The sequence below is a fragment of the Amblyomma mixtum genome, chromosome 4 (assembly GCF_055824585.1).
Source record: "Amblyomma mixtum isolate Tamu chromosome 4, ASM5582458v1, whole genome shotgun sequence".
Lineage (NCBI taxonomy): Eukaryota > Metazoa > Arthropoda > Arachnida > Ixodida > Ixodidae > Amblyomma > Amblyomma mixtum.
Window position 1 is genome coordinate 39,500,822 of NC_143015.1, and position 25,820 is coordinate 39,526,641.

The 25,820-nt window shown below is 52.9% G+C and overlaps 1 protein-coding gene and 1 pseudogene across 1 annotated transcript in view; one reads left to right on the forward strand and one right to left on the reverse strand.

Annotated features, from left to right (window-relative positions):
• Positions 1-25,820, reverse strand: part of LOC149346289 (calcium-activated chloride channel regulator 3A-1-like) — a 297,787-nt gene that overhangs the window by 145,382 nt on the left and 126,585 nt on the right. The window lies entirely within an intron of this gene.
• Positions 1,464-18,889, forward strand: LOC149346291 (uncharacterized; annotated as a pseudogene).

Genomic DNA, 25,820 nt, shown 5'->3' on the forward strand with positions numbered 1-25,820 from the left:
GTCGACACCATCCGAATTCTTGGCCTCCACCTCCAAGCCAACGGAGCCAACACCAACACAATACAACGCTTGCATCGATGCACACAGCAGACAGCCCGTCTCATACGGCGCGTTTCCAACAAGCGGGCAGGCATGAAGGAGGCGAATCTCCTTCGTCTCTTTCAAGCATTTGTAGTAAGTCGTATTGCTTACACTGCTCCATATTTACGTCTTACGCTCACGGAGAAGCACCGCCTGGATTGCCTTATCTGCAGCGGCGTCAAAACAGCCCTTGGTCTTCCTCTCTCTACTCCCAACGACAAGCTCCTCGCCCTTGGTGTCTCCAACACGGTTGACGAGCTCATTGAGGCGGCCCTCCTGGCCCAGCGCCAACGCCTCTCCCTAACTTCCGCAGGCCGCTCTATCCTCGAACGACTTCGCATCGCTCCCTTCCGTCCACCATCCTCGGTGGTCAATCTCCCACCAGCCATCAGGGCCAACATCAAGACTTTCCCTCTCCCCCGCAACATGCATCCAACTCATCATCAAGATCGCAGAGAAGCTCGGGCCGCGTCACTCCAGCAGCGATATTCTGGCCGACTTGACGTGCTTTACACAGACGCGGCAGACCATCCTACTCGGACTGCTGCAATAGCGGTTGCCACAGATGAGAACATGACTCTTTATGCCTCCTGCTCCGTACGCACTTCGCATATCACTACAGCGGAGGAAGTAGCTATTGCTCTCGCGCTGTCCACTTCTAAAGCTAGAGTAGTCATAAGTGACTCACAGCGCGCCATTCTTAATTTTATTCATGGCCGTATTTCAGTCGAAGCGTTTCGCGTAATCGTATCAAATCCTCCTAAACACCTGACCCTACTGATATGGGCGCCAGCCCACATAGGTCTGAAGGGTAATGAGGGAGCACATGAGCTAGCTCGAGGGCTCACTTTCCGAGCAGCTTATCACCCCGCCCCCAACATGCCCGCCTTGGTCAGGAAGGACACCATAATCACTTCACGCGATCTGCTCCAGCACTATCGTCTTTCTCGCCAACTCTATCCAGGTCCGCACCAAGAACTTACAAAGACAGAGGCCGTCACATGGCGCCAACTCCAGACGGACACTTTCCCCAATCCCAAAAGATTCCATAATATATTTCCTGAACGGCATGTGCCGATGTGTAAACACTGCAATATCCCAGCAGACCTCCTTCATATGGTCTGGACTTGCCCACGACAACACATGCCAACACCCACACAACATACCTGGGAGGCTCGTCTACGCAGCTCTACCCTAGACGACCAACGAACGCTCATCGGTCTCGCTCTAGAGGCTGCCAGATTCCAAGGAGTCTTGGCCGACCCCTAGATCTGGGCCTTCGGCCCCTTGACTGTTTTAATAAATGTTTACCAAAATGCCAGCATTCATTACCTTGTTTTTGTTTTGTCTCGGATCTTTTCGACTTCTCGACGGCAGAAAGTATGGATTTGGCAATAGCGTTAGAACTGGCTCTCAAGCTAGGTTTTAGGCAAGGAAGTGGCGATGCGTCTCTATGGCGAGGGGGCAAAGAGGCAGAGAGAGGAAAGGGCGCAGGCGTTCTTTATGGCAGGCGTGTGAAGATGCCAAAGCGACCGAGGAACGTGAGATACGCTGCGCAGCGCCTGCCAAAGAGGAGGAGGAAAGACAAGCAGCGCGTTCCAAAGAGAAGGAGGAAAGACGAATAGCACGTGCTGGAGAGGAGGAAGAAGGTTTGGTTTGGTTTATGAGGTTTAACGTCCCAAAGCGACTAAGGCTATGAGAGACGCCGTAGTGGAGGGCTCCGGAAATTTCGACCACCTGGGGTTCTTTAACGTGCACTGACATTGAAAAGGATTGAGTGGGAGAAGGAGTTTCTTTTGTGGAAACAGGCTTATGTCGCGGGATATGAAATCACCGACGATGATGAGCGTTTCTTAGCGGGTACAGAGAATCTTCTAGACCGGCCAGAGTTTGTCTAATGGTGAATTCCAATGGCAGATCGGGATCAAGTTTTTCTGCTCGATTTGGATCAGTCGTATTCCAATGGTAAAATGGGAGCGCGAGTTGTATGTTCCAATGGCAGATCGGGATCAGGCGTAAATCCCGGATCGCTCCGTGGAGCAGCGATTCTTGATCTGCCGAAATCGGCGGATTTGACCGGAACCTCGCGTGACGTTTTCTTTTCCGCCGCGTCTGCTTCCGGTCGCGACCGGCAGCAGCCGCTTCGTTCCTGTCGTCGCTACGTGGTGAGCCGGGCGAGCCGGAACAGACGGGCACTTTCCAGTCAACAGTGGACGGCAATGATCTTGCTTCGAGCCGTGCGGCACTAATTTTGCTTCATGGAAGTGACAGTTCCGACTCGGGCACTGAAAGCTCAGAGTCCAGCAGTGAAGATTCGTCTGAAACGGACAGCGAGTGTGAAGCTGCCGGCCTGTATATGCCTGCCGCCGGCGTCAGAAAAATGCGCTAATATTCTTTGTTCGCGTTCATAACAAGCCCTGGAGTAGAGGAATGTAACAAATGAATCATTTTTGAGGATCGTTGGCCAATACCGAGTTGCTGGTAGAAGTGATAACTGCGATACAAGCAAATTTCTTCCTGATGCCCAGTGCGGCTGGCCTGCTGTCTGCTAGCTCCGCTGTTGGAGGCGTCGCAGAAATCGATCATGTCTTTATTTTATTATGAGACGAGGAGCACAGTAAAACGGTGACGCGAGTAGCACCTTTACTACAGCGCTGGCCAATTCCGAAGCGCCCTCAGCTGCGGCATCGATGAAAAACAGTTAGGCTTAGCGACGACTACGGCAGCCAGGGAGAAACGTTGGCCGGGGGGCAGCGCAGTTAGTCGCTCGGCGTGTCCGCGGGCGGCGTCGTTGCCGAAAGCTCGACTGTCTCGCTGATTGGTTCAGCGGCTTGCGTCTCGCAGTCGCAAGGCTGGAAAATCGAGCAGCGAGCAAATTGCCTGCGCGTCGTCCGCCACTTCTTTCGTGAACGGTAGGGACAGGCTCACCGGCTCTCCGAAGACCGCGGCCGCATACTCGCGTGTTCACGGAGAGTGGACCATCCTGTACATACGCTTTGGTTTTGGTTTTACATTACGGCCTTCGTACTACCTCCTTTTTGTTTCGCCGAGACGGCGTCTGTCAACGCGGAGATCGCGCCTCGCGCAACTCCTATCGCACTCGAACACGAAGCTAGCAGGGCGTCCGCTCCGGCGGCGCGCCTAGTTTCCGCGGTCGCCGCTGCGGCGCTGGCGTCGCGCTCCCGAGGGATCACTGGCATTCCAATCGCAAACTGGGAGGTGGCAAATCTACGCGCTCCGACGCGCTCCGTACGCGATCCGACGGAGCGGTCTCGATCTGCCATTGGAATTCAGCATAAGAAAGCTGATCGCTCCTTTTGATGACAAAAGAGATGATTTCGACGCATATCTGCAACGGTTCGAGTGGATAGCTTTGGGGCAAGGCTGGGAGCGCAATGAATGGACCACGGCATTGAGCATATGTTCAGTCGGGGAGGCGCTGAATATGTTTGGAAAGATGCCTGCTGCTGATTCCGTGGACCAGGAGAAAGTCAGGAAGGCACTCCTGCAAACATTAAGGCTTACGGCAGAGGGTTTTCGCGAGAAATTTCGCACCGCGAAACCTGAGGATTCCGAAACCGCTAAGCAGTTTTCCTGTAGGCTGAGTAAAAGGTGGCTTATTATGTCAAACACAGAAAAGAGTTTTTAGGGGTGCGTGACAGGCTGGTGACAGAGTAGTTTTGTAGCTACATTGGCCAGAGTCTCGCCATTTCGCGTGCTGTCTTTTTCTACCATACTGAGCATGCGCGAGGAGCAAGTGACGTCACTACGGACAGCTGGCGTGGCACGTCGCGCGCGCTCGGCGTCCACTGACCCAGGGAGCCATTATGCCCACTTCCTTTCCTTAAAATGATCCGAGTGTAAAACTTGTCAATGAAGGCCGACTGCCTATGGCTTCAGCGCCGCGTTTCTGGCACAACGTTGTTAATGCCAACGCATGCAGCGCATACCTGTCACTACGGGCACTCAGCACGATTGAAGTGTCCGCTGTTCCAAGAAGGCAGTTATGCACCTTTCGTCTGGTTCAGGTGTCCACCGAGATGTGGACACCTCGCCGCTCGCCGCAGCGGGCTACTGCGCATGAGTGAGGAGATGGCGCCGCGTGTATAAATGCGGAGGGATACACAGTATCTGTCCTCAGGTGTATCTTTCCTCGCTTCGGCGAGAGCGGCTTCGGCCGCTTATGTTTTTATGCGAATCATACTACTTTAGCTACCACTTCAGCCCTTCACCGTGGTTATGCGCCTCCAAATCACGTGATACATGACGCCACACCACGTGACACGATGACGTCACGGCAGTAGAGAAACGGGGGCCCACCTCGCGCCGTCGCTGTGGTGGTGCGCCTCCAAATCACGTGATACATGACGTCACACCACGTGACACGATGACGTCACGGCAGTGGAGAAACGGGGGCCCACCTCGCGCCGTCGCTGTGGTTGTGCGCCTCCAAATCACGTGATACATGACGTCACACCACGTGACACGATGACGTCACGACAGTGGAGAAAAGGGGGCCCACCTAGCGCCGTCGCTGTGGTTGTGCGCCTCCAAATCACGCGACACGATGATGCCACACCACGTGACACGATGAGGTCACGGCAGTGGAGGTGGTGGTGGTGAAAACATTTATTCAGAACAGGAGGTGTTTGGATCGGCCCGTAAGGGACCGATCCTCACAAACACTAGGTGGAGGTCCCTAGTTTGGGACCCCAGTGGCGGTAGCCGCCGCCCGGGCGCGCCCGACCAAGGCTTGTTGGGCCTGTAAGTCGTGGCAGCCGAGCAGGGTCGCCTCCCAGTCCTCCCGGGTTGGGTTGGGGATAGGGGGAATGGCCGGGTTGGAGGGGCAGGCCCACACCATGTGATAGGTGTCCGAAGACACCGCACCACAGTGCGGGCAGCTGCCGCTAAAGGAGGGGTCAAAATGTTTTAGTGCTGCCGGGCACAGCAATGTATTGGTGAAGAGGCGGAGAAGAAGCCGCTCATCCGCCTTCTTGAGGCCTTTACATGGGCTAGGGTAAAGGCGATGGCTATCTTGAAAGTAGGTTGCGATATTTTTGAACGTATAAACCGGATTAAAATCGGGTTCCTGATCAGGTGGGGAGGAGAAAACAGCCCGGTGAGAGAGCGCGCGGGCGGCTGCGTCTGCTGCCTCGTTTCCTGCCAACCCCTGATGAGCAGGGGCCCATATGAGGTGACGGTGTGCGGGGTCCGTATCCCGTATGCAATTTTGGTATATTCGATAGGCTAGGAAGGGAGTGCTGCCTTGTTCGACGTTCCGACAGGCCCCTCGCGAGTCGGTAATTATGTATTTTGAATTGGAATGTGAGGCCGCGAGAGCAATCGCAACCTCTTCTGCTTGTGTTGCACTGCGGGCTCTGAAAGTGAGGCCGTTAACTGTGTTGCTGTTGTGAACTACCGCGGCCGTGTACCATCCCCCGTGGTGAGGGCCGGAGGCGTCCACGTAGTATACACCTGTTTTGTTGCCATAATATCGGGCTAGCGCTTCCGCTCGTGCCAGGCGCCGACCATTATGGTCTTCATGTGACATGTTTGCTGGAAGAGGCCGCACGTGGAGGGCACGTCTCCACAGTTCCGGGATGCGAAACCTGTCTTCCATTGGAGGGGTGTGTTGTATATGGAGTCGAGCAAGAAGGCGGCGACCCGACTCCGTTAGCGACAAACGCGTGTACTGGTTTGTAAGGTGCGCCTCCCGGAGCTCCCGGAAAGTATTCACCACCCCAAGGGCCATAAGCCGGCTGTTCGAAGTAGTGATGGGGAGGTCAAGGGCACGTTTAACAATTTTGCGAAGGATGACCTCAAGGGCATCCTCCTCTTGTTTCCGTAGGTGGAGATAAGGAGTCGAATAGAGAATTCGACTAGTTACGAAGGCGTTTGCCAGCCGCAAGGCATCCTTACTTCGTAACCCTCCGCGTTTGTTGGAAACCCGGCGGACCATGCGGCCCACCTGGTCCCCCACCTTACGGAGTTTGGCCAATGTAGTGTCTGGCCGCCTGTGTTTGTGGATGTAGAGTCCGAGTACCCGTATCTCATCACTTTCGCGTATGGGACCACTCTCGAGAGAAAGAGATATTTTAGTTGTGCACTTCTGTGAGGGGCGGAGGTGCACAAATTCCGATTTTTGAGGGGAACATTGAAGACCGCAGCGGCGGGCGTAGCGGTCTACTATCGTCGCCGCTGTTTGCAGGCTGGTTTCAATATCCCCTGTGCTGCCCTGCGTGGCCCACAGAGTGATGTCATCGGCGTACAGGGCGTGCTGCACGCCGGCGACACCACTCAGCTGGGCCGGCAGGTGCATCATGGCCAGATTGAAGAGCAGCGGGGAAAGTACCGCGCCTTGAGGGGTTCCCCGCGTGCCGAGTAGGTAAGGACCATGGTCTCTATCTTGAATTCGAATGTAGGATTGACGATCCATTAAAAATTGGCTTATGTATCTGAATGTGTTGAGGCCACAGTCGGTGTGACTTAGGTTAGTGAGTATGATCTCATTGTTACATTGTCAAATGCCCCTTTAAGATCCAAGGCGAGTACGACCCGGTCATTATGGGGGCATTCGAGGGGGTCGAGGACTTCCCGATTGAGTTGCAGGAGGACATCCTGTGCGGATCTGTGTGGGCGGAATCCGAACATGGTGCTCGCAAAGACATGTTTGTATTCAAGATATGTAGATAACCGATCCCGCACCATCGTCTCCATTAGTTTGCCCACACATGAGGTGAGAGAGATGGGGCGGAGGTTATCTGTGTCAATTGGTTTGCCAGCTTTAGGAATAAAAGTGACCAAAGCCGTTTTCCATTCGATTGGCAGGGGGGTGTCCCCGCGCCAAATCGCATTGACGTATTCCAGGAGGGACTGGTATGCCAAGTCGGGCAGGTTCGTCAAAAGCTTGACGGTGACCTTATCCCGTCCTGGCGCAGTGCCCCGTTTCATTTTGGCGAGAGCCGCCCGCAGATCATGGAGCTGGAAAGGTTGATCCAGCTCCGTGTTCTCTCTGCCTGCATAAGAGTACGCAGATCCACGGGGGTCTTGGGCTGTACACAGATACTGGTCCCGAAGTTTCTGTGCCAGTTGAGTCGTGTTGCCAGGAAAAGCGTGCATGGCTCGCTGCAAATGTTTTTGTGTTTCGGTTCGTGTTTGGGTTGGGTCGATTAGGGCTCGAAAGAGACGCCACGTGTTTCGGCTGGACATTTGTCGCGCGGCCGTGTTGCATCTATCTACCCAGTTGGAGTCGGCGAGTTGGGCCGCGTATTCTGCCGCTTTCTGGGTAAGCTCGGCAATTCGAGCTTTAAGCTTTCTGTTGTGTTTCTGGCGTCGCCAACGGCGGACGAGGCTGCGACGGGCTTCCCAGAGGTGTAGAAGGTGGTTATCCACGTCCGTGACCGCCTCTGAGAGCTGGATGTGTGTTTCGTGCGAGGAAAGGTGTGCCAGCAGCTGTTGGGACCATGCTGTGTAGCCTTGCGCGGAAATGGGTGTATTATCAAGTGAGTTAAAATTTTGCCTGAATTTCGTCCAATCTGGGATACGGGCTTGTGTTCTAGGACGCTTGAGAGGGCGTGTGCGTAGTGTAGTGTTAATGATGCAGTGGTCGCTACCGAGGGTCTCCTCGGTGTTGAGCCAGTCTGCGTGTTGTATGTTGCGAGTGAAGGTTAAGTCCGGGCACGTATCCCGTGTCACGGAGTTTCCTAGCCGTGTTGGGTACGGCAGTGGAGAAACGGGCCCACCTCGCGCCGTCGCTGTGGTTGTGCGCCTCCAAATTACGCGACACGATGATGCTTCGCATTCTCAAGGCTTAACCAAGTTAAGCCTCAGCCATTTTTTGAGCAGCGTCCGCTCCGGCGGACGCAGTTGTTGGTGCGACGCGCGTCTTTTATGCGAAGCATATTAACGTAGGTTTCGGGCCTTCGCGCGACGCCCGGCAGTGGCCACCATTGACCTTGAAGTGAGATCACATGATGTGACGTCACGTGTTGACGTCACACCGGCTGCAGATGGGGCCTCATATCGCGCCGTCGGACGTCGACCGGATGCAGCACGACTCAGTGGAGCCTTGGAATAGGGGCCCACCCTTGCTGACGAGAAGCCTCAAGTCGCCAGCGCCAGGGAAGACGACGGAGACTTCACAACCGCGAATCCCTTGAAAGATACAATAAAGTTTTCACTCACTCACTCGCCCGGCGGAGGCCTCCACGCTTCGGTTCGCGCCGTCGCGCGCAACGCGGCGGCGGCGCCACCATCGCTGCATCACGTGATATGTGACGTCACGCCAGGGATGAAGCGGCGCGCGCCCGCCATCGCGTAAGTCTCTGTGCCCGCAACCATGCCAGCGTCTTTGCGTCGGGCTTGTATGCGGTCAAGATGCCTCCAAACGCTAAGGACGTTAATAATAAGAATGCAAAACGCAGGCTGCTTCGCATCCACTGGGGCTTAATCTTGATAAGCCTCCAAGTTTTCTTTCCTTTGTCACTTTCCTCTGATCTTTTAACTCTCCTCTATCTGCACGTGGCAGCGGTGGTGGCTCGGCTCGAGCCAGTAGGCAGGCCCGTGCACTTTCCTTTTCATCCTTCTCTCAGTCACAACAAGCACAACAGAGCGAGGGAGGAGGGGAGGCATTCGGTTTGCAGCGCTCGGGCTGCGGCCGTGTATCTGTTCTTTCAGCCAGCGTCCGTTCCGGCGGACGCGGTTGTTGCGACGCGCCTCTTTGCTCTCTCTTTTACTCTGTCCTCTTATCTTTCAACTCTCCTCTATCTGCAAGTGGCAGCGGTGGTGGATCGGCTTGAGCCAGTTGGCAGGCCCACGCAAATTCCTTTTCATCCTTCTCTCTGTTGCAACCAACCGCAACCAGAGCGAGCGCGGCTAAGGCAGCTTACCTGTTTATTGCGAAAGCAATACTGCTCACAGTTTCATCCCGAAGACATAGCCATCATCCTGAAGCCCCGGGTGGCCGTCGGCCTCAGGGATGTGTATCAATATGGCGAGCTGGGGGCAGCGTTCGCGGCCAGCCTGGGCGCCAAGGCCGCAGCATCCCTCAGCCTGCTTCCCACATGGGAGCAAAATCTGATCGTCGTAGGCACCCGAGAGCCGCACGTCGCGGACAAGTTTCTGCGGGAATTCGAACTGACAACATCGAAGGGCTCGCTCTCCATGTACGGGCAGCTGAAACTCACTGGCGACGTGTGCCTCGGCGTCAATACCGTGGCCAAGCACGAGACCAGTGAGTCGCTCCAAAACAAGATCCAGTGGCGTGCTGGAGAGCTTGCCGATATCCGCAAGCTTGGAAAATCAGACGTCGCGGCGCTCACCTTTGTGGGCAAAGTGGTGCCGTGATATGTTCACTATACTTCAGAGGTGACCCTTGTGCGGCCATACAAAAAAACCATCCCAGCCTGGGTGCTGTGCGGCACTTGGGCCACCGTGCGGACACATGCCCCTGCCCGGACGCAAAGTGCGGCCTCTGTGGCCAAATGGTGAAAACCGTCGACGGGGCACCTCATCAATGCACTCCATCCTGTGCACTCTGTGGGCAAGCTCACGCTACCAACTCCCGAGACTGCACGGGAAAATTCCGGCAGCCCAAGATGCCCGGCCCCAAGGCCAAACGCACAGAGCTCCGAGGAAACCAGCGACCTGGCAAGCCGCCAAGTCATCGAAATTCAGGTGCCAGCGCTGGAACGCCGCGTGGTGCTCTCGGCACCGACCACAAAGTGTCGTCGGCTTTGCAATCGTCGGTTAAGTCAGCGCCCGGGAAGAAGACGCCGCCTCCAACGCCCAGCGCCAGGGACACTGGCCACCTCCCGGCTCTCAAGACAAATGGCACTACCGGCGCCCGGGCATCAGCGCCTCAACACGGCAAACAACAGGTGAGCAGCTAGGCTGACATCGCCTCCTCCTCCTCCCATCATCCCTCCCCACCAGTTACCGCCTCCGCACTAGATGCGGAATACAAAAATCTGGGGGCACTTTGGCTCTCTAAAGTGCTGCAAGGCGAAAGCGTTTGCTGACCACAGTTTGTTTTTATTTAATTTTTTATTATTCATGTTTTGTTTTTAGTTATTTTTTTTTGCTCCTTTTGTTAACTTTATTGTTTTTATTTTTATTTTCACATCTTATTTTTATTTTGTTTTTATTTTTGTTTATTTCCTTAATTTTATTTTTATGTTCCTTTTCTTGACTTCACACTCTAATTTATTTATGAAGCCCGTGCATTCACTAGATGCGCCTTTGTTCGTGCTGGAACCTTGAGCCTTTTAAGCAGTGACGCCGAAAGGCGGACGAATCTGCCGACGCGCCTGTCGACACGGCTGCCGACGCGTCTACCGACACTCCTGCCGACGCGTCTGTCGACACGGCTGCCGAAGCGTCTGTCGACACTCCTGCCGACGCGTCTGCTAACGACAGTATGAGGCATTAAAGGCTTTCGCCTTAAAAAACAGATAGACGTGCTCCGGCACAGAATGAGCTTTTGCTCACCAAAATTCAAAATTTAGAATCAAAATTGGCGTCCGCCGTTCCGAGCCCACCGAACTCGGACGCAATGGAGAGCGACGCGGAGATCTCGCCTGTCCTCGTGACAGCCATCTCCGCGATGGAAGAACGCTTAACCTCTAAATTACGATCTATGATCGAGACCGCCATGGACCAGATCTTCACCAAGGTCAAATCGGCCATCCCCGCAGTGGTCTCAAAGCACTTCTTGGACAATCCCCGCTTCATCCGTCGGGACGTATCCCGTCCTTCAAAATTCAACCGTCTCATTATTGATTCGGAATATGAGGACACTTGCCCCGCTCCTTCCGTCATCACTCCCTTGATGGCACAAGTGGCTGGCTCTGGGGCAGCCAATACCCCCTCCTCCCCCGTAAGAATTTTAAATCATGGCGAGACACCTTAATCAAAGGAGTTCCGCCATCTCCAATTCGGCAGTGTCCACTGCAATAACACAATGGAACTGTAGAGGCTTTAAAGACCTCACTAAGCGGGCCAATTTCCGTCTCTACCTTGAAACCTTCGAGTCCCTACCAGCCGCGGTTGCCCTCCAGGAGCCAGGCCTGGGCGCCACACTTTTAGATTACACGACGTTCCAACAGAATCCCGCGTCTTGTCTTCTCGTTCACAAAGCCTACAGAGCCAACTTAGTAAATCTCGATCTCCAGCTCGAGTATTCTTATGTAATGGTGGCTATCCTACCACTCCGCCGCAAGGACCCGCCGTTGCATATACTCAACGTGTACTGCTCTCCCAAAATTAAGCGAGTGACTTTTTCGGACCTTTTTAGCCGCGCGCTAAGAGTTGCGGGTCACGATCCCCTGCTTAATTGTGGGCGACTTTAACGCTCCCAGTCAGCTGTGGGGGTATCGCAAGGAGGAGTCGCGCGGGCGTAAGCTGGCGGAACTTGCGTCCACGTTGGGCCTCACCCTCCACACGGACCCCATCCACCCAACACGGCTAGGGAATTCTGTGACACGGGATACGTGTCCGGACTTAACCTTCACTCGCAACATATGGCACGCAGACTGGCTCAACACCGAGGAGACCCTCGGTAGCGACCACTGCATCCTTAACACTACACTACGCACACGACCCCTCAAGCGTCCCAGAACACAAGCCCGTATCCCAGATTGGACGAAATTCAGGCAAAATTTTAACTCACTTGATAATACACCCATTTCGGAGCAAGGATACCCGGCATGGTCCCAACAGCTGCTGACACACCTTTGCTCGCATGAAACTCAGATCCAGCTCTCCGAGGCGGTCACGGACGTGGATAACCACCTTCTACACCTCTGGGAAGCCCGTCGCAGCCTCGTCCGCCGTTGGCGGCGCCAGAAACATAACAGAAAGCTTAAAGCTCGAATTGCCGAGCTTACCAAGAAAGCGGCAGAGTACGCGGCCCAACTCGCCGACTCCAAGTGGGTGGATAGACGTAACATGGCAGCGCGACAAATGTCCAGCCGCTACACGTGGCGTCTCTTTCGAGCCCTAATCGACCCAACCCAAACACGAACAGAAACACAAAAACATTTTCAGCGAGCCATGCATACTTTCCCTGGCAACACAACTCAACTGGCACAGAAACTTCGGGACCAGTATCTGTGTACAGCCCAAGACCCCTGTGGATCTGCGTACTCTTATGCAGGCAAGGAGAACACGGAGCTGGATCAACCTTTCCAGCTCCATGATCTGCGGGCGGCCCTCGCCAAAATGAAACGGGGCACTGCGCCAGGAAGGGATAAGGTCACCGTCATGCTTTTGACGAACCTGCCCGACTTGGCATACCAGTCCCTCCTCGCCTACATCAATGCAATTTGGCGCGGGGACACCCCCTGCCAATTGACTGGAAAACAGCTCTGGTCACTTTCATCCATAAAACAGGCAAACCAGTTGACACAGATAACTTCCGCCCCATCTCTCTCACCTCTTGTGTGGGAAAACGCATGGAGACGATGGTGCGGGATCGGTTATCTGCATATCTTGAACACAAACATGTCTTTGCGAGCACCATGTTGGGATTCCGCCCGCACAGATCCGCACAAGATGTCCTCCTGCACTTAATCGAGAAGTCCTTGACCCCCTCGAATGCCCCCATAATGACCGGGTAGTACTCGCCTTGGATCTCAAAGGGGCATTTGACAATGTAACACACGAGATCATACTCACTAACCTAAGCCAGACCGACTGTGGCCTCAACACATTCCGATACATAAGACAATTTTTAATAGATCGTCAATCCTACATCCGAGTACAAGAGACAGAGCATGGTCCTTACCTACTCGGCACGCTGGGAAACCCCCAAGGGGCGGTACTTTCCCCGCTGCTCTTCAATCTGGCTATGATGCACCTGCCGGCACTACTGGATGGTGTCGCCGGCGTGCAGCGCGCCCTGTACGCCGATGACATAACCATATGGGCCACGCAGGGCAGCACAGGATACATTGAAACCAGCCTGGAAACAGCGGCGACGATAGTAGACCGCTACGCCCGCCGCTGCGGTCTTCAATGTTCCCCTCAAAAATCGGGATTTGTGCACCTCCACCCCTCACAGAACTGCGCAACTAAAATCTCTCTTTCTATTGAGAGTGGTCCCATACGCGAAAGTGACAAGATACGGGTACTAGGACTCTACATCCACAAACACAGACGGCCAGACACTTCATTGGCCAAACTCCGTAAGGTGAGGGACCAGGTGGGCCGCATGATCCGCCGGGTTGCCAACAATCGCGGGGGGTTACGAAGTAAGGATGCCTTGCGGCTGGCAAACGCCTTTGTAACCAGTCGAATTCTCTATTCGACTCCTTATCTCCACCTACGGAAACAAGAGGAGGATGCGCTTGAGGTCATCCTTCGCAAAATTATTAAGCGCGCCCTAGACCTCCCCGTCACTACTTCAAACAGCCGGCTTATGGCTCTTGGTGTGGTGAATACTTTCCGGGGTGGTGGTGGTGAAAACTTTTAATTGTTGAAATAGAGTTTGGGAGCCACAGAGTGGCCCCGCTACATGGTTGGCGTCCCTAGTCCGGGACACCGCATGACAATGCCCCGTCTCTCGCCCGTTTCACCAGAGCCCTTTGGGACTCAAGCGAGGAGCAGCTGAGGAGGGCAGTCTCCCATGCCTCTCTGGAAGGGGTAGGGGAAGGCGGGAGGTGGGGATTTTGACTACATGCCCACACCATGTGGAAGATATCACAGGTCTCCCCACAGTGCGGGCATCGCCCATCCGTGTTTGTATCGTAATGCTTTAAGATTGCAGGACAGAGTAGAGTACCTGTCTGCAGGCGCCTTAAAGTTCGCTCCTCCGTCTTACTCAGCCCCTTTGCAGGGGCCGGGAAAAGACGGTGGATGTCGCTATAATGCGTTATAATTTCCCTGAATCGCAGCAGCGGCTGCTAAGTCTCCGAGCCAGAAGAGCTGGGATGAGGAGCCCGGTGACTAAGCGCTGGGGCAGCCGCGTCAGCGGCCTCATTACCTCGTAAGCCCTGGTGGTCAGGAGCCCAAATGATTATTTTGGGTGTTGGATCAGTGGCAGTCCGTCTTAGAATACAAGCAGCTAAGGGGGAGATCTCCCCTGTCAAGTAACGATCACATGCTTTTCGGGAGTCCGTAATGATGATTCTCGAATTGGCGTGGGCGGCAGCAAGCGCTATCGCTTCTTCCTCGGCTCGCATTGAATTCGGGGCTCGAAAAGAGAGTCCATCAACGTGAAGTCCATCAACGTGAATTTCCTCGTGAACGACAGCGGCCGTGTAAAATCCCGTGTTCGATGGCCCTGCTACGTCTACTTAATATACACCGGGTCGGGAGCCGTGTTGTCTCTCAAGAGCCCGAGGCCGAACTTGTCGCCTGTTCTCGTGCATGTCGGTGTCCATGTTACGGGGGAGCGGGGAGACCCAGAGCATATGGCATGGTCCTTACCTACTGGGCACGCGGGGAACCCCCTAAGGGGCGGTACTTTACCCGCTGCTCTTCAATCTGGCTATGATGCACCTGCCGGTACAGCTGGATGGTGTCGCCGGCGTGCAGCACGCCCTGTACGCCGATGACATAACCATATGGGCCACGCAGAGTAGCACAGGAGACATTTAAACCAGCCTGCAAACAGCGGCGACGATAGTAGACCGCTACGCCCGCTGCTGCGTTCTTCAATGTTCCCCTCAAAAATCGGAATTTGTGCACATCCGCCCCTCACAGATGTGCGCAACTAAAATCTCTTTCTCTTGACAATGGTCCCATACCCGAAAGTGACGAGATACGGGTACTAAGACTCTACATCCACAAACACAGACGGCCAGACACTATATTGGCCAAACTCCGAAAGGTGGGGGACCAGGTGGGCCGTATGGTCCGCCGGGTTTCCAACAAACGCGGCGGGTTACGAAGTAAGGATGCCTTGCGGCTGGCAAACGCCTTTGTAACCAGTCGAATTCTCTATTCGACTCCTTATCTCCACCTACCGAAACAAGAGGGGGATGAGCTTGAGGTCATCCTTCGCAAAATTATTAAGCGCGCCCTTGACCTCCCCGTCACTACTTCAAACAGCCGGCTTATGGCTCTGGGGGTGGTGAATACTTTCCGGGAGCTCCGGGAGGCGCACCTTACAAACCAGTACACGCGCTTGTCGCTAACGGAGTCTGGTCGCCGCCTTCTTGCTCGACTCCATATCAAACACGCCCCTCCAATGGAAGACAGGTTTCGCATCCCAGAACTGTGGAGACGTGCCCTCCACGTGCTGCCTCTCCCAACAAACATGTCACACGAAGACCATAATGGTCGGCGCCTGACACGAGCGGAACCGCTAGCCCGACATTATGGCAACAAATCAGGTGTATGCTACGTGGACGCCTCCGGTCCTCACCACGGGGATGGTACACGGTCGCAGTAGTTCACAACAGCAACACAGTTAACGGCCTCACCTTCAGAGCCAGAAGTGCAACACAAGCAGAAGAGGTCGCGATTGGTCTCGCGGCTTCACATGCCGATTCAATATACATAGTCACCGACTCGCGAGGGGCCTGTCGGAACGTCGAACAAGGCTGCACTCCCTTCCTAGCCTATCGAATATACCAAAATTGCATACGGGATACGGACCCCGCAAACCGTTACCTTATATTGGCCCCTGCTCATCAGGGGTTGGCAGGAAACGAGGCAGCAGACGCAGCCGCCCGCGCGATCTCTCACCGGGCTGTTTTCTCCTCCCCACCCGATCAGGAACCCGATTTTAATCCGGCGTATACATTCAAAGAAATTACAACCTACTATCAAAACAGTCATCGCCTTTACTCAAGCCCATGTAAAGGCCTCAAGAAGGCGGATGAGCGGCTCCTTCGCCTTCTCACCAATACATTACTGTGCCCGGCAGCACTAAAGTATTTTGACCCCTCCTGTAACGGCAGCTGCCCGCACTGTAGTGCGTTGTCTTCTGACACCTATGACATGTTGTGGGCCTGCCCCTCCAACCCGGTTATTCCCCCCATCCCCAACCCAACCCGGGAGGACTGGGAGGCGACCCTGCTCGGATGCCACGACTTACAGGCCCAACAAGCCTTAGTCGGGCGCGCCCGGGCGGCGGCCACCGCCACTGGGGTCCCATACTAGGAACCTCCACCTAGTGTTTGTAAGGATCGGTCCCTTACGAGCTGATCCAAGGATACCTCGTGTCCTTTCTTAATAAATGTTTTCACCACCACCCCAGGCCTGTGCACTTTCATTTTCATCCTTCTCTCAGTCGCAGAAGCAGCAGCAGCTACTGCGCCGTGTTACATGGCGGAAAGAGAGAAGGGCTGCTGAGCGGCGCAGCAGATTTGAAGAAAGGAAGGAAAACTTCCACTAATGCTTTTTCCTGCGGTTTGGGGGCGTCTGCATAGACGTCTTGGTTCTATCCCCAGGAGCCTTCTGTGTCGAAGTCGTCTTCCTCTAATCAATGGTCGGTTGCCCTCAGTCCAGGGCTCCACTGGCCACTGCCGCCCGTTGAGCTCGCTGTACCAGACCTTGTTGCTCTTCACAGCGGTCGCTGGACAGCAGCGTCTCCCATTGCTCTGCACTCGAATTTTGTGTTTTGGGGACCACGTCTATGTTTTGGCAGGCCCATGTGATGCGATACAGAGTTGGTTTTTCGTCGCACCAGGGACATTTGTCCGCGTATACCCTAGGTTGCATGTTGTTTAGTATATGTAGGTTTGGGAAAGAGCCTGTTGTGTCTCCTAGTGACAGGTTCCTCTCTGCTGAGAGATTTTTGCGGCGGGTGATGTCGCATTCTACTGCCTATATAGTTTTGTAGTATGGCCGAGTATTTCCTGGGTGTTGGCGCGAGTTCCGCATCTCGTCGGATGCTCGGAAAGTAATGTATCCTCAAGCTACCCTGTCGGCCTTTTGGTTCCCTTCTACCCCCGTGTGCCCCGGTACCCAAATAATTTTGTGTGGGATCTTGTCGTTTTGTTCTTCCTGGTTTTTAATTGTGTCGCTCGCTTAGAGTATAAGGAGCGCGTAACGACGTAAAAATTCATTGGACCCCGAGGTTGTCCCGGGGCAGTTAGCCGTTGAGCGTATGAAAAATTATACGAACCTGCCAATATCACTGCCAATGACAATTGATACTGCACATTGTCTCGGCTTTAGTTTGGTCATAATTACACGTACCGAATTTTCAAGGTTTAACAGGGGGTAAACAAACCCAATAACAACAAGCTTAGGCAAGATATACCAATATCTGACGCTACGTATATCCTGGCATACATAGGAGATCTAAGCCACTGCCAATTTTTTTAGCATGTTGCAATCCAAATCTAGCGCTATTCCTGAAAGAAAGTTGGGTTCATCGGAAGAGTTTTCCGACAATGCAGACCAATTTGTCGAGGCTCAGGGGCTGAGAAATGTGAGTAAGGCAAAGGATGAAACTAAAAAAGGTCGTAGAGACAAATGCGACAAAACCAAGAGCCTATGGAGGTACATCTAAACCGCGGTAAGATGTTTCTTCCGCATTGGGAGGGTAGTTAACCGTGCAGTTGACTGTCGGTCAGTAGCGTTGCCCAAAAAAGAGGCTGTGTGTCAAAGTTTTTAGAAGAGAGGACATAGTTTGGATAAATTCTGATAAAGTACGCAGGATCGAGCGGCATGCGTTGTCTACTTTCAGTTAGAAATTGGCACACCACCTGAGGATCCATAGCGAATAAAAAATTAGCGAGGACACTTTGGGAGTTCTAAAGTGTGCTTGGCGAAAGCCTTGTGGCCCATCCACAGCCACTTCCCCGAACTGCTCGGCGCGTGGCCAGCTTCCCGCATGTGCGGTTTTTATTGTGTTTGGCGACAGCGGTCGCTTTCTTTATTGTAGTGTATTAGAGCGCAGCTCTTTGGCGCCCGTTTCGTGGGGTTTCCGTCGCTGTTGCCGTTGAAGAAAGACAAAGAGGGGCCGTAGTTTGGTTTATTGATTTATTGGGGTTTAACGTCCCAAAGCAACTCAGGCTGTGAGGGACGCCGCAGTGAAGGACTCCTGAAATTTCGACCACCTGGGGTTGTGTAACGTGCACTGACATCGCACAGCACACGGGCCCATAGAATTTCACCTTCATCGAAATTCAACCGCCGCGGCCGGGATCGAACCCGCGTCTTTGGGGAAGAAAAGGAAAATTGCGTTTGGGGAAAGGAAATTACGCAGTAACTATCTTGCACATCTCGGTGGACACCCGTCATCCATTTGTAGAGGTAGGCAGGAAGTGGGAGTGAAAGAAGAAACAGAAAGAGGGGCCGTAATGAAGGAAATGAAATTGAGGAAAGGAAATTATGAGGAAGTTGCGCCGCTCCGCGGAGGAGAGGCCACAGTTTTCACGATTCCACTGCACGGATGGACACCGGGAGCATGCCATTAAAGGAGTTCGCCTTAAAATGGATTTGAGGAAAGAAAATTACGGAGGAGCTTGCGCCGGTGCGCGGAGCGGCCACAGTAGGCTTCATTCCAGCGAACGGAGGGACGCCGCGAGCATGGGCGGACACCGCGAGCATGGACGAACACCGCGAGCATGAGCTATTAAAGGCTTTCGCCTTAAAAGGCGAGAAATCACCGCTGGAAAATGAGGCGATGAGTGAAACACCAAAGTCGAAAGCTGCAATGCCGGTGGTGGTTGGGCAAATAGGGTACCGTCCTATAGTGGTGCTTAGAGACAGTGGAGCGAACACAGTTTTCATTCCGAGACGCCTGGTGAAGAACAAGGATGTCACAGGGGAAGCGTCGGCCGTCACTCTTGTAGATAGCACAGTCAGGTACCTTCCTGAAGCTAGGGTTCTAGTGTCCACGCCATATTAAGGCGAAAGCCTCTAATGGCTCATGCTCGCGGTGTCCGTCCATGCTTGCGGTGTCCGTCCGTGCACGTGGTGTCCATCCGCGCGCTGGAATCGCGCCAACCGTGGCCCCTCCGCGCAGCGGCGCCACCTCCTACGTAATTTTCTTTCCTCAAATTCATTTCCTTCATTACGGCCCCTCTTTCTCTTTCTTCTTTCACTCCCACTTCTTCCCTTCCACTACAAATGGATGACGGGTGTCCGCCTAGATATGCGAGACAGTTACTGCGTAATTTCCTTTCCTCAAATAGAATTTTCATTTTCTTCACTACGGCCCCTCTTTTCTTTCTTCTTTCACGGCCGCTTCCTTCCTTCCTGTACGCTGCGGTTCGGGTGTCCACCGCGACGGTTGGTAGGCAAAGGCTCATACGGCCGCATCAACAACACAACAGCGCGATTCAGTCCTCCTCTAACCCACGGAACCAGTTTGCGCACTTTCTTTCCTTAAATGAGTGTAAAACGTCAACGCCACCGCCAATGAACACAATGAACGCCAAACAGGCAATGGCGACGGCGACGCCGCGAAACGGGCGCCAAAGAGCTCCCTTCTAAAACACTACAACCAAAAAAGCGACCGCAGTCGCCGAAGACAAAAGAAAATGGCAGTGGCTTAGCTCTGGTTAAGCCTGGATGCACAGGTGAAAAGCTGCAGTTATGATTTGTTTGACGTCATGACTGTCGCAGTCCGCGCACAATGCACTGGGAGCACCACGATAACGGTGTAGGCAAGCGCGTTATATAGCCCTCCTGCCGCATGCGTAGTAACTGTGATAAACATGCGGATGCAACGAAAGGTCAAACGGTGGCAAGCGCGCAGTAGTAGCGGCGGTGAGGAGACGGCGCGCATGCGCAGTAGCGCGAGGCTGCACCGAAAGGTCAGGCGGCGGTTGCGGCGGCGGCCACTCCGACAACCTGCGCCTCTTCTGCGACGTCACTCGGTTCTAAGCATGCACAGCTGTGGCTAATTCTGATCACAGAGCATAACCACCGGTGTTGACTAGCCTAGTCAAGCTTCTTGCTTCAAAAAATTCAGAGAGCACTTTGCTGACCTAAAGTGCGGTGAGGCGAAAACTTTAAGCTCGGTGTTGCTGCTTGTGTCACTGATGTGTGGTTAAGATGTTCCGCTTCGCCTGTAAGAATGGAACGCGACAGCGTCTTGAAACGCTGTCAGGGAGTCCACAGAACACCATCACCCGTTCGGCTGTACGCCTTGCTCGTCGGTTATTTGGTTTTTGAGGAAAGGAAATGTATCTGTCTCGCATATCTCGGTGGACACCTGAACCTCGCCGTAACGGCCATCAGGAAGATGGGAGTGAACGAAGACACCGCATTTACTAGACGCACCTTTGTTCATTCCAAACTATCGAGCTGGCATGGCGGAGTAGTAGCCTGCTCGTCTCGCACTCGGGATAGCAGGGTTGGAGGGGCAGGCCCACACCATGTGGTAGATGTCCGAAGACTTCTCCGCACAGTGCGGACAGCTGCCCGAGAAAGAAGCGTCGAAGTGTTTCAGAGCTGCCGGGCACAGCAAAGTATTAGTATACAGGCGGAGCAGAAGCCGCTCCTCTGCCTTTGAGAGTCCTTTACACGGGCGGGGATAAAGACCATGGCCAAACTGTTAGAGTATAACAATATCTTCGAAGGTGTAAGCTGGAATAAATTCGAGTTCCTGATCGTCGGAGTCGGAGGGGTATGTCCGGTGAGAGAGCGCGCGGGCGGCGGCGTCAGCTGCCTCATTTCCCTCAAGGCCCATATGAGCAGGAGCCCAAACGATACGCCGGTGAGCGGGGTCCCCGGTGTAGACGCTGTTTTGGAGAATGCGGTAGGCTAGGTACGGTACCCAGCCCTGCTCAACGTTCCAACAGGCCCCTCGCGAGTCGGAAATAATTATTTTTGAAGTCGGATCAGATGCAGCCAACGCAATGGCGACCTCCTCCACGTGTGTAATGTCACGGGCTCGGAAAGTAAGGCCGTTCACTGTTCTGGATTGGTGGAGACTGCGGCCGTGTACCATCCCCCATGGTGGGGGCCGGAGGCATCCACGTAGAATACTCCGGGTTTCGATCCATAGTGGCGGGCGAGGGCTTCCGGCCGCGCCAGGCGCCGGCCTTTGTGGTCCTCGCGGTTCATGTTCGTGGGAAGAGGGCGCACGTGGAGGGCGCATCTCCACTGGGATGGAATACGTACGCGCTCTTCCATGAGAGTGGTGTGCTGGATGTGTAGTCGGGCAAGGAGGCGGCGACCCGACGATGTCTTCGAGAGACGTGTGTATTGGTTGGTCAAGTGGGCTTCCCGGAGCTCCCGAAACGTGTTCACCATGCCCAGCCCCTGGAGGCGCTTGTTGGAGGTGTTCACGGGAAGGTCCAGAGCGCTCTTAATAATTTTGCGGAGGATGACTTCGAGTGAATCCTCGTCTTGTTTCCGCAGGTGGAGGTATGGAGTCGAATATAGAATTCGACTGGTTACAAATGCAAGCGCCAGCCGCAAGGCGTCCTTACATCGTAACCCCCCGTGCTTGTTAGAAACCCGGCGGACCAAGCGGCCCACGTGGTCCCCCACCTGACGGAGTTTGGCCAATGTTGTTTCTCACTGTCTGTCTGTATGTATAAAGAGCCCCAGTACCCGGACTTCAGCTTTTCCAGGGATTGGACCTGTCTCAAGAGACTAGGAAATTTTGGCTGTGCACTTTGGTGAGGGGCGTATGTGCACAAATTCAGACTTTTGGGTGGAGCATTGGAGACCGCAGCGGCGAGTATAACGGTCCACTATGGTCACCGCCTCCTACAGGTTGGCCTCAATGTCCCCGAGGGAACCCTGTGTGGCCCACTCGGTGATGTTATCGGCGTACAGCGCATGCTGCACACCGGCGACAGCGCCCAGCTGGGCCGGTAGGTGCATCATAGCCAGACTGAATAACAGGGGAGGGAGCAGCGCGCCCTGTGGTGTACCCCTTGTTCCTAGATGAAAAGGGCGATCCTGGATTCGAATGTAAGGTTGTCTGTCGGTTAAAATTGCCGAATGTATTGAAAGGCGTTTCTGCCGCAGTTAGTTTGAGAGAGATGGGGAGAATGATCTCGTGGGTAACGTTGCCGAATGCTCCCTTCAAGTCCAAGGCGAGTACGACCTTCTCATTGTGAGGGCATTCGACGGGGTCGAGAACAGCCCGATTGAGTTGTAGCAGGACATCCTGTGCAGATCTGTGTCGGCGAAAGCCGAACATGGTGTCTGCGAAAAGGTGTTTGGATTCCATGAACTCGGACAACCTGTCGCGTACCATCGTCTCCATGAGTTTGCCCACACTGGAAGTTAGAGAGATGGGAAGGATGTTCTCCGTGTTGATGGCCTTGCCAGTTTTAGGTATGAAGGTGACCAGGGCGGTCTTCCAGTCCATGGGGAGTGGCACTTCCCCAGGACAATTTGAGTTAATGTAATTTAATAAAGAGAGGTAAGCCGGGTCAGGGAGGTTGGCTAACAATTTGACTAATTTTGTCCCGACCCGGAGCGGTCCCTCACCCCAACCCAACCCGGGAGGACTGGGAGGCGACCCTGCTCGGCTGCTCTAACCTGCAGGCCCAACGGGCCTTGGTGGCACGAGCCCGGGCGGCGGCAAACGCCACTGGGGTCCCGAACTAGGGACCTCTACCTAGTACTTGCAAGAGATGGCCCCCTCTGGGCCAGCTCGTACATAACCTCTTTAAGTGTATCTGTATATGTTTTTCACCACCACCACCACCTCAGGAGGCCCTGGTTCGATTTCCCAACTCGACGAATTTTCTACTCGGTTGTATTTATTTATCTGGTCTACGAAGGTTAATTATGCTAATCGCGTAACTAGTATTACTCAATTAGCCATTAATTATCATGCAATTATGACAGAATGCCTTAAATTGCGTTCCGATACCTTTCTAATGCCATCGATTAAGTATCGATTAAATAATGATTGGCATATGCGCATATAAGGCACGTAACCGAAACGCGGACACATATCTGCCAGCGGCAGAGTACGCGGCCCAACTCGTCGACTCGAACTGGGTGAACCGCTGTAACACGGCGGCCAGACAAATGCCTAGCGGGGCATGTGGCGTCTCTTCCGCGCCCTAATTGACCCGACTCAAACTCGCGCCGAGACACAAAAACATCTCCAATGAGCTATACATAGCTTCGATGGAAATACCTCAAAATTAGCGTGCAAACTTCGCGACCAGTATCTTTGCACTCAACAGGACCCCCGAGGGCCCACATACTCGTATGCAGGTTCAGAGAACGCGGAGCAGAATCAGCTGTTTCAGCTGTACGACCTGAAGGCGGCCCTGGCTAAAAGAAACGAGGAACGGCACCGGGCCGGGACTAAATAACTGTGAAACTGCTTGCCAGTCTTCCCGACCCTGCCTATGAAACCCTCCTCGCTTTCATACACTCAGTCTGGCTTCGTGAGGCACACCTCCCAATAGAATGGAAGACCGCCCTGGTAACTTTCATTCCGAAAGCTGGCAAAGCCATAAACGCCGACAACCTCCGCCCCATCTTCCTCATGTCTTGTGCGGGAAAGCTGATGGAGACAATGGTGCGGGACAGGCTGTCCGGGTTTCTGGAAAACCAAAATGCATTCGCAGACACCATGTTCGGTTTCCGCCCGCACCGGTCTGCGTAGGATGTTCTGCTTGAACTCGACCGAGAAATATTCAGCCATGTCGAATACCCCTTCAATGACAAGGCAGTACTCGCCCTAGACTGGAAGGGTGCTTTCGACAACGTCACCACGAAATTATCCTGAAACATCTCTCCCAGACCAACTGTGGACATAACACCTTTCAGTATATCAAGCAATTTCTCTCGGATCGACAATATTTCATCCAAATTGAAGACGAAGAGTACGGCCCCTATCAACTGGGAACGAAAGGAACACCACACGGCGCGGTGCTCTCGCTGTTACTTTTCAATCTGGCCACGATGAAACTCGCAGCTCAGCTGGCGCTGGTCGAAAGCGTCCAGCATGCGCTGTATGCTGACGGCATAACCATCTGGGCCAAACATGGATCGCTTGGAGACATTTTTTTTGAAGGTTTGAATGTTTGAAGGTTTATTAAAACGAAATACAAATGAGTTGTTTCATAAAAAAAATTAGTACAGTAGGAGGTCCCAAAGTGAAAACTGTGATGGACCTCCCATCAGGAATTCATAGGAAAAGTGTACAAGTTTGGCAGGGGAGCTGGAACATAGGTATACAATGAAGTTCAAACCTATTAGTGTAATTTACGGCAATTAATAAGTTATACAACAGTTAGCGGGCATAATTTACCAAAAAAGGCATAAAACAGCAAATCATAAGAGTAAGAGAAAGAACACAAAAAGACATCAGATAAGAATGGGCATTGAATAAATGCAGATATAAAACAGAGGCGGAGAAAAAAAATAAAGGTTCCAGATGAGTAACAATATGACCGTTTGTGGTCAGAGTGGGGAACAGAAAATAAGATTAAGGCAACCTTAAGCATGGCATCAAGCTGAATGGGCTGATAAGAGATGTTTTTTTAGTAAAGTGTAGAAAGCGGGCTGGGAACGTGCGGATTTGATTGCTAGTGATAATGAATTCCAAGTTTTCATGGCGGAGAAAACAGCAGTTTGTTTTCCATAATTTGTGTTCACTTTTGGTAGAAGCATATTGTTTTGTTCAGAGAATCTAGTGTTATTGCTGTTAGCAAGGAAAGATGCGGAAAAACAGAGAAGTTGATTGTTATCATTGCGTGCGCGGTAGATTAGAAGACCTAACATAAGATTAAGGAGGCATTTCAACGGCAGAATGTTTAGGTCAGAGTAAAGAGATGAAGCAGAGGCTGTGTATGGGCTGAAAGATAAAATTCGAAGCACTTGATTTTGAAGATGAGAAATACATGACATATGGCATGAATAACTATTACCCCATGATGATAGGCAAAACTTAAGGTGACTGTTAATGAAAGCATAGTACAGGTATAACACAACATGACGTTGAAAGAAATGTCTAGTTTTTATTAACCCCCTTATTCCAAACAGCCGCCGCTGTGGCTCAGTGGCTATGGTGCTCGGCTGCTGACCCGAAAGACGCGGGTTCGATCCCGGCCGCGGCGGCTGGAATTTCTTTGGAGGAGAAATTCTAGAGGCCCGTGTAGTGTGCGATGTCAGTGCACGTTAAAGAACCCCAGGTGGTCGAAATTTCCGGAGCCCTTCACTACGGCGTCTCTCATAGCCTCAGCCGCTTTGGGACGTTAAACCCCATAAACTAAACTAAACTTATTCCAAACAAAATTTTTTTACTGATAGATTTGGTGTGTAGATGAAATTTTAGATGACAGTCAAGAGTGATGCCGAGAAATGTAACGGATTCGGAGGCAGGGATAATATGATGTCCTAGATAAATGGGTAGGCTCAGGATGACATGCTTTTGATGAGAGCGGAATATCATGAAAGTGGTTTTTGTAGGATTAAGTTGTAGCAAGTTATTTTCACACCATGAAACAATATTCTGTAAGTCTATGTTTAATTTGTTTATTAGGCTTGTGAAATTGCTGTCCTGAGTGAATAATGTCGTATCATCCGCGTAAAGTATACATCTTGTGTTATTTAAGGACAAAGGTAAATCATTGATGAAAATGAGAAAAAGAAGTGGACCTAAAATGGAACCTTGTGGCACTCCTAAATTAATAGTTAAAGGGGAAGAAAGTGTTTCTTGTAGCTGGACAACTTGTATGCGGTTAGTAAGATAACTGCGTAAAAGAGCTAAAGCAGGCCCACAGATGCCTAGAGATTCTAATTTAGTGTACAGTATAGTGTGGTTAATTGTGTCGAATGCTTTGGTGAAACCTAAGAAAACAGCACATTGAAGCCAACTTGCACAAAGCGGCGGACATCGTGGACGA